The sequence below is a fragment of the Rhipicephalus microplus genome, chromosome 8 (assembly GCF_043290135.1).
Source record: "Rhipicephalus microplus isolate Deutch F79 chromosome 8, USDA_Rmic, whole genome shotgun sequence".
Taxonomy (NCBI): Eukaryota; Metazoa; Arthropoda; class Arachnida; order Ixodida; family Ixodidae; genus Rhipicephalus; species Rhipicephalus microplus.
The window spans coordinates 12,113,683-12,121,356 of NC_134707.1; the positions used below are offsets into that span (position 1 = coordinate 12,113,683).

Consider the following 7,674-nt stretch of genomic DNA (forward strand, 5'->3'; position numbering starts at 1 on the left):
TAAGGAACGCGTCTGATTATTCAGGCACGGCATATCGATAATAGTTGGAGTGCATACGTGAGATAGACATCCATTAACTTCCATAAAAGTAAATGAAATCCCTTGACAGTTATCTTTAACGCTGATACTTATGCGTGCCTGATCGATAGGTTTGCATATGGCCTAAGCATGCATTGATATGCTTTCGTGCCTTCTTTCGTGCCCGCTGTTGTTCAGCTTTGCAGCTGCCGGCGTCTGTGGTGTCTTGACGGAAGAGACTGCTAATGCGAGCTCGTGAGTACGGATTCATTAGAAACACAGCGCTTAAGCCCTCCTCCCAACCTTGTTTTTTTTTTCTTCTTTTTATCACTCCCATTATATATGTTAACGCACTTGTAACCAACTGTTGGCCGTTAGCACATGTCCTTAGCGCTAACGGCCAACAGTTGGTTTAAAGTGTGCTAACGGCCATGCGCCAACGGCAATTAGCACACGTTAGCCTGCGTTATGTGTACATTAGGCGCTGTGTTTGTAATGGTGGCGTCCTGAATTTTTCCTTGTGTCCGGGTTTGCCCACCTTGGTTTTTTGAGTGAACTTCCGGAGGCGCCCTGCGCAGGTGACCATAGCACTGCAACCGATCACCTCTGCTACTAAAGAAATAGGGCCGTTCGTACACTTTCTCGTGCTCTCCGGAAGTGGAGCCACTGACCGTGTCACTCATGACGCTAGTCGGGAGTACACGTGCGTTAGTGCAGACTTGTGTGCATCCGCCTATAAAGACGAGATGTCACTGACTTCTAAAGTTGTAGCCATCTTTAGTAAGCATTGGGCTACACGAGGGCGCAAAGCTACCTGTGAAATATGTTACGACAGGGTACTCCATGGGTGTTCGTGTTATTTTTCCTTGCCGTTCAATTAGAGTATAAATTTTTCGTAGCTACCACAATGACATGTGAAAATGATACACTGGACCTGTGTAACATCGTGCTACTTTTCCTGTGCTCCAATGGAAAAAAATGGACTTCTTTTAATTATTGCGGCTCGTTGTGAAGAATGTATGGACTGACAACGTGAACATAATGTTGCAATGATGGCAGTATGTTTTACAGCTGGTATGTCATGCAGCAGCTCTGGCAACTTCATAGGTAAGTCTATCTTTAACGCTAATTTTTGGAGCGAATAGAAGGAAATAAGAAGCAGAGCCTGCATTTACATACAGTATCAAATGTGGAAGGTCGTGATTTCCATACAATAATGCTATCAGTCTCTATATTGGCAGCACTTTAAGCCTTGTGTTTGTTGTGTGCGTGACACGTTCGACCCATTAAAACGCCCTAATCAATTAAAGCACCAATAATATTGGATTGACGCGGAAGCATCGACACTTAAGATATTGATACAATTCAAAATTGAAGACATTTGAGACACCAGCTGGCGATATGATTTTCACTTGTTTTCGAATGCGACTGACTAACATTTAAGTATCTTTTCATGGTGGTAATTCTTCTTCCAACGCTACTTGTAGCGAAGAGCACTCTGTCACCGTCGATGACAACCTGAACGCAAAGTTGTATATTTCAGAGGTGACACCAAATGAAAAAATTGCACCCACCTCCCCGAAGTAAGGGAATCGTGAGGAAATGAAAATGAATGTCTTGCGCCGAGATTACATGGTGTAGTAATTTTAATGGCGTAAATTATTAGGGAGACGAGTATTTGTACCGAATAACCATTTATTTACACATTGATATGCCAGTGAACGGTCGAGAGTGAGGTACGCGTTTCACTCCATTCATATAGTGTATGAGCGAGCGGACGGCAGAGTGGGGCACAGGGAGGAGAGAGAACGAACGGCGAGAGAAAGAGCGGTGAAGCACTGCACCTGTCCTCTTCTACACTTTCTCCACGCCCTCGGGAGCTCCACCAAGGGTGGATGGATGGATGGATATTGCTGTACCCTTTAGATCGGGCGGTGGCTAGCGCCACCAAGCTGTAATTCTTTATCAACCAAAAACTAGATTTATTTATTTTTCTTTAAAACGTGAGTTTGAGGATTCGTACTTTGCAGTGAAGGGTTTAATTTTTACTCGTGCCTTGACTTTAGCCACCAATCAGATAACCTCTTTCTAGTTAGGTCTACCCGCTTAAAGTCTATTTCGCCCTCCCGGTCCCTAAACCCCAGTGCTTTGAAAAACTCTGCGCCATCATCCTGAACTATAGGGCGAAGCCCTTTACAGAACATTATCAAGTGTTCGGCAGTTTCTTCTTCCTCTCCACACGCACTGCATACTGTGTCTACCCCTTCGTATTTGGCCCGATATGTCTTGGTTCGCAGTACTCTCGTCCTGGCCTCAAACAGTAGAGAACTACCGCGAGTATTATCATAGATCCTTTCCTTGGCAATTTCCTGCTTAAAATTTCGATAGATCCCTAGTGCGGGCTTCTTAATCATGCCCAATCTCCACATGTCAGTCTCCGTTTCCTTCACTTTCTTTTTAACCGATAGTTCCTTTGGTTAGGCTACCTGCTGTTTTCTAAGTATTTACGAGTCAATTTCCTGGTTCGCTTCCTCCATTTTGTATCGACATTATTCATGTACAAGTAGCTGAAAACCTTGCTAGCCCAACGCTCCTCCCCCATTTCTCTCAATCGCTTCTCAAACTTTATCTTGCTGCTAGCTTCCCTGCTCTCAAATGATGTCCAAGCTCTCGCGATGCGAGCGCCCTCACACGCCAGAGTGCGCTCCTCATCTCCACTCATTCTCCACTACTCCGCTCGCACCACTTGCTCCGGTTGCTAGGCGCGATGACAAGCGCGTGCGCCCGATCTGTATCTGTGAGAGAGGGAGTGAGAGCAGAGAGATAACAGCTACCAGCGCGCGGACACCGACAGACGCTTGACATGCCCCGACTAAGAAATGCATTCGCATTTGAAACAAGCTGATATCATAATACAATAAAACAATCAGCGTTATGAGTCTACGTTCTATTCTGATCCTCTTTTCAGCGTTCATATATTTATAGCCTTTACTGACTTTCAACAATCTTAACAAAGATGACACGGATGTCCAAACTTCAGAGATAGAAAATCGCACTGAAACCGAGTGTTCGCACTTTTGTAAATATACAAGCACGCCCTTGTTGGCGCATGTTTTTCATGAATTGGGGAACTTTTCGCAGCCGCCGTTGCCTTTGTCGTTCCCTAGTGTTCAGTCGTTGTACGTGCTCAGAGCTTTTTCGTTTCACCGCCGTCGTGTAGAAGTTATTTCTCAAGCTAAATGTTGCTTTTTTTTAGTGGACTAGTCGTATAGTGGGATTTCCCCGTTTCTGCGCCACATACCTGTTTATAACGATGACAGCTTCGCGACACAGTCAGCATTTTACGGCTGGCTTAGACAGTGTCACTGTTTAAGACGAGACTGGGTCAATTAACAATGGTTCTATTTCTGTCACACGCTCTAAGTGGTTAGGCCTTCACCACACTAACAATCTCAGGGCAAACTCGTGAATATCTGACGAATTCCACATATTTCACACGTCTATTTTTACGTCGAAACTTTTCCCGTGCCTCATATTGTCTTAGGAATTAAGACTCGTATAGTTCATTCATTCGGGATGGATCTGCTCTTTATCGAATACACATTCCTGAAGCAATTCAGAACCAGTCCACGCGTTTTATTGAGTGGAATTAATCGCACAGAGAGAGTATACCCACCATCAAAGCTAGCCTTGATCTGCCTCATCAGAAGGAAGCTCACCTATCTGTCTCTTCCGTAGATTTTTTTTAAACCCGGAATCAAAAAGTGACATAGGAATACCCTCTGACGCATCAAGGAGAATCGACCCCTACCTTAAAGTCCAAGAGCCAAGTTGCCAGGCGAACGTGGTGCTCCGTTCGCTCTTGCCAAACACAGTGTCTACGTGAAACCACCTCCCAGCTTCCGTCGCCTACAACTCAGACCCTTTATGTTTTCAAGCTGCCTTGCGTCCCTTCTTTACTAATACACATGCAGTAACGACTCATCTCTGTATTACCGTTTGGCAGTGAAAGTACTTTAACGAAATAAAGGAAATTAAATCGGAAAAGAAATGAAGTAGCGCAGGGGCCCACCATATGACGCGTCAGTTTTAAGAAAGCTTGGTTGATGAAACAAGTCATCAGATAAAACGTGCGTTTCCGTCAGTGCAAAAACATATTCGTAATACAGGATTACAGTGCACAAAATTTTGTTGAATCACAACTTTAAGAGCGCCAGATATGTAAAAAAGTAAAGTTCTGCCGCTGATATCGTGCCCTATTAAGGAAAAAAAAAACAGGTATTATCATGATTAATATAGGCGATGACACGCGAGCACACGTCAAATAGCCTCAAACACCAATTAAATCGGCATTCGAAAGATGCTGTGAAAGATACAGTGGAAAGGGTGGCGCTTTACCGCGTCATTAGACATTCTCGCGTTCGTCATTAAACAAGATGCCCACTGCGCCTGCGCAGTTCGCATCAAGCGCATGCTGACTCTTGTTAGGGGCACCAAGACGTCAATTCATGCGTTCATATCCCGGCGCGAAGATAGAAGGCAAGTATATGACGTCATTATCCAATGACCAGTGTCCTCTTGCATTCCAGTGGCATAGTGTGAGTGTGAGTTGTGCGTTCCAAAAATATTAGATAGGGGGTCACCCCGGATTACCTATCGTTCCGCGAAGCAAGAATTATCGCTCCGCCAAAATTGTCGGATTGAGCGGAAGTCCGCGTGACGTACTCTGTGCGCTTGCTTTTCCGTCACGACCGGATGTTTACTGCCATCAGCCGTAATAGATGACAAGAAAGACGATTCGCACAGTGCGAAGCATTTTCGTTGATCTTAAAAGGTAGCAGTTCGTACTCTGACGCAGCAAGTTCTGAGCCTAGTGGTGATTCTTCGATTTAATACAGAAAGTTTGAGGCTGCTGAGAGGCAATGGGCATTTAATGCAAGCTTCCACCTGTTTGTCAGTAGTGTCAAGAGGCCTCAAGAGATGGACATCATCGAGAAAGTCATTGGGTAATATTCCGAAAAAAAGTTGAAGGACGCTTTTCGCGTAGGTGAAAGACATTAAGGTGAAAAGACAGAGCATCCACTTGTAACTTACTATTTGAAAAAAAATGTTTTTTTTTTTTATTTGAGCATGCAGACATGGGCGCAGTTGCAGTTGCGCCAGCCATTGGCGACCAACGCCACGCTTGTGGCATCAGGATAGCAAAAAAAAATGTATTTATAAAAAATTGCGCTTCCTTTTGGCGCAGGGACCAACGTGTCACTGATAAAATACGCCTACAAAAGTTCACGCGCCACAGCGCTTTCGCTTGACGCTCTACCCTGCCCCCTTCATTTTTTTTTCGTCCACGTGGGTTGCGTTCTTCACATTTCTACAGAGCGAACCAAATGGCCATACAAAAAGTTCTAGTCAGCAATATTCCGATGATTTGGTATTGTACAATTCTGGTTGTGGCTGCGTGGAAAAGAACTTTTGCTTCGATACGCCATTCTGGTCTAGTACCACGGGAACGCTCGTCTTGCGCGACGCATTGCGGAGCGACTTAATGCGAGATTTTTCTCCACCACTGATGCGTGTCTGACGAGCAGTCGCACAGTTAGCTAAAAAGAAATGCACGAAATGCTGGGATCATACAGATTCCATTGCATCACTGCGCGTCCTCCCTCGATTTCCGTATACGAACTGCTCCCGTCGAAGCGAATGTGCATTTCAATGGCAAATTACGCGAGAGCGATCTGACTCCGAGTTACGCCCTTCGTTGTCGATCCGGCCTAGCCCTCGCGAGCTTCCATTGTAGTTCAACATGAGGCATCATTCCGACACACGTACTACAGTAGGATTGAAGTACACTACTCACACATTCAAATACGCGACAGTTGGAGGGTAGGTCCCTGGTTCAAGGCGTACCGTCCATGGGCGTCACTGGAAGACAGCTGTTGCGTCATGGTGCAGCACGAGAGTGAGAATGTTCTTATCACGTGATTACTGCGTCCGGTCACTCGGGAACATTTCAATAGTTTACCGTAACTCCAGTGCTGTGGTGCGAGTCAGGTGTGCATCAAATGGCGGTGCGATAAGCCAAATAACTGCAGTGAGCACATAAAAGTGCGCAAATACTCTCGCGCACCGCTATAGGCTCCGTGCAGACGTAACTAATGAGCGTCCCCCTAGCGGCAACAAGCGCAGGCGTGACGGGATGTTCTCAGCCGCTCGCACAGGGACGCAATCGCGGAACACAGTCTTTTCTATTGCCAGTGCGCTTTTTTTTCGCACTTGGCTAGTGGTTAGAGCAACGATCCGTTCACGTTACCAACGTGATAAGCCAGCCGCTAGTGTTGGACAATAGAAAAAGCATAGCATAAGGCTTAATAAGGCACCGCTCCGCGATAGCACTCCTGCACCGGACGTGACAGTAGAATCGCTGCTGTTGTCTGTTTCAGGCTGCCGTCGAGCTTGATGCCACGTTAACCCGAGGGTGATCACTAATAAGCTTTCATCGTTTAGTGAGTGAAGGGGCCCGCACTACACGCATGCAGTTTCACTCAACGGGCTGGTCTCGTCTGTTCTCGTCTTCTGCAAGAAATTGATGTGGCCGTGTTGTCCTCAGCGCGAACGAAGTCTGGCAAAAAAAAAACACACACATGCTAACACTATGGTTTTCTCACGGATGCTAACACTTTACCGTCTTCTGAAAGTAAACGGGAACGAAAACACCTCAAGCGAAGCACGACAGCAGGGTGCAGTGACTTGCCGCTGCTTACATCGTCTGCTCCCGTATTCCATCGATTCTGCTGCCGTCGCTGCTTTGGCGCTGGAGAGAGCGTGCGATTGTGGCAGCTGTTCTGTGGCGAACCACAGAACAGTTGATCGGAAATGGGAAGCGAAAATCATGCGTCAACAACACTCTCGCCATCACGCTTTATCGCAGTGCAGCAGCGTGCTTCCACCGATGGCCAGACACTCCAACTTTCGCAGTTCCTTCCGCGGGCATTGCAATAGCAAATACCTCAAATAAAACTTTACACTAATGTCATGTTGCTCAATAAATCTTCTCTATCGTCATCGAAACCACAAATTCGAGCCTTTAAACTTTTCAAGAAATCTTTGTGTGGCAGTGAGTTGTACAGCTCCTCCATATATGTGCTAAAAGCATTGCTATTTCGATCATTCTAGGGAACTTATATAATGTGCATTCACAACTGGAAACCACAAAATGGCCATCAAAGCGTGGAGTGCTAGTGCTTCTGCAGGCGTGTGGACAACTGAAACGAATTTTTTCCTGACATGATAGTTCGAAGTGTTAGAGCAATGGTTCTTCGAGCTCACGAAAAATTGTCAGTGCTGCTTCTTGCCTATTTTCACTTTTGACAACAAAGGATTAAGACCAAGTTCGCGCTAAAACTTTAAATCATATAGATTATAATAAAGCTGACGCCTTTAGTCAAGATTGTTAAAACCCTTGTTCGCTGTTTGCTTTACTATTTCAGAAATTTTTCCTAGGGTAACACCACAAAGTGTCATTGTTTTTCAAATTAATAACGGTTAAATCACGCGATACAAAGCAATCAACCCCAGAATCTTAGTTTCCAAGCAAGTGAGGCCTATACCTAAGGTTGTTTAGATGGTGTGGACCCACTTATCGATGCCTCTGGAATT

General features: G+C 45.5%; 1 protein-coding gene across 1 annotated transcript in view; it reads right to left on the reverse strand.

The window, feature by feature from the left end:
• The window catches only part of LOC142769297 (uncharacterized), a 215,092-nt gene extending 208,234 nt beyond the window's left edge, over positions 1 to 6,858 (reverse strand). The window contains exon 1 of the mRNA XM_075872427.1: positions 5,876 to 6,858. The gene's annotated coding sequence lies outside the window, so the exon portion shown is untranslated. The remainder of the gene's footprint in view (positions 1 to 5,875) is intronic.
• Positions 6,859 to 7,674: the final 816 nt, after the last annotated feature.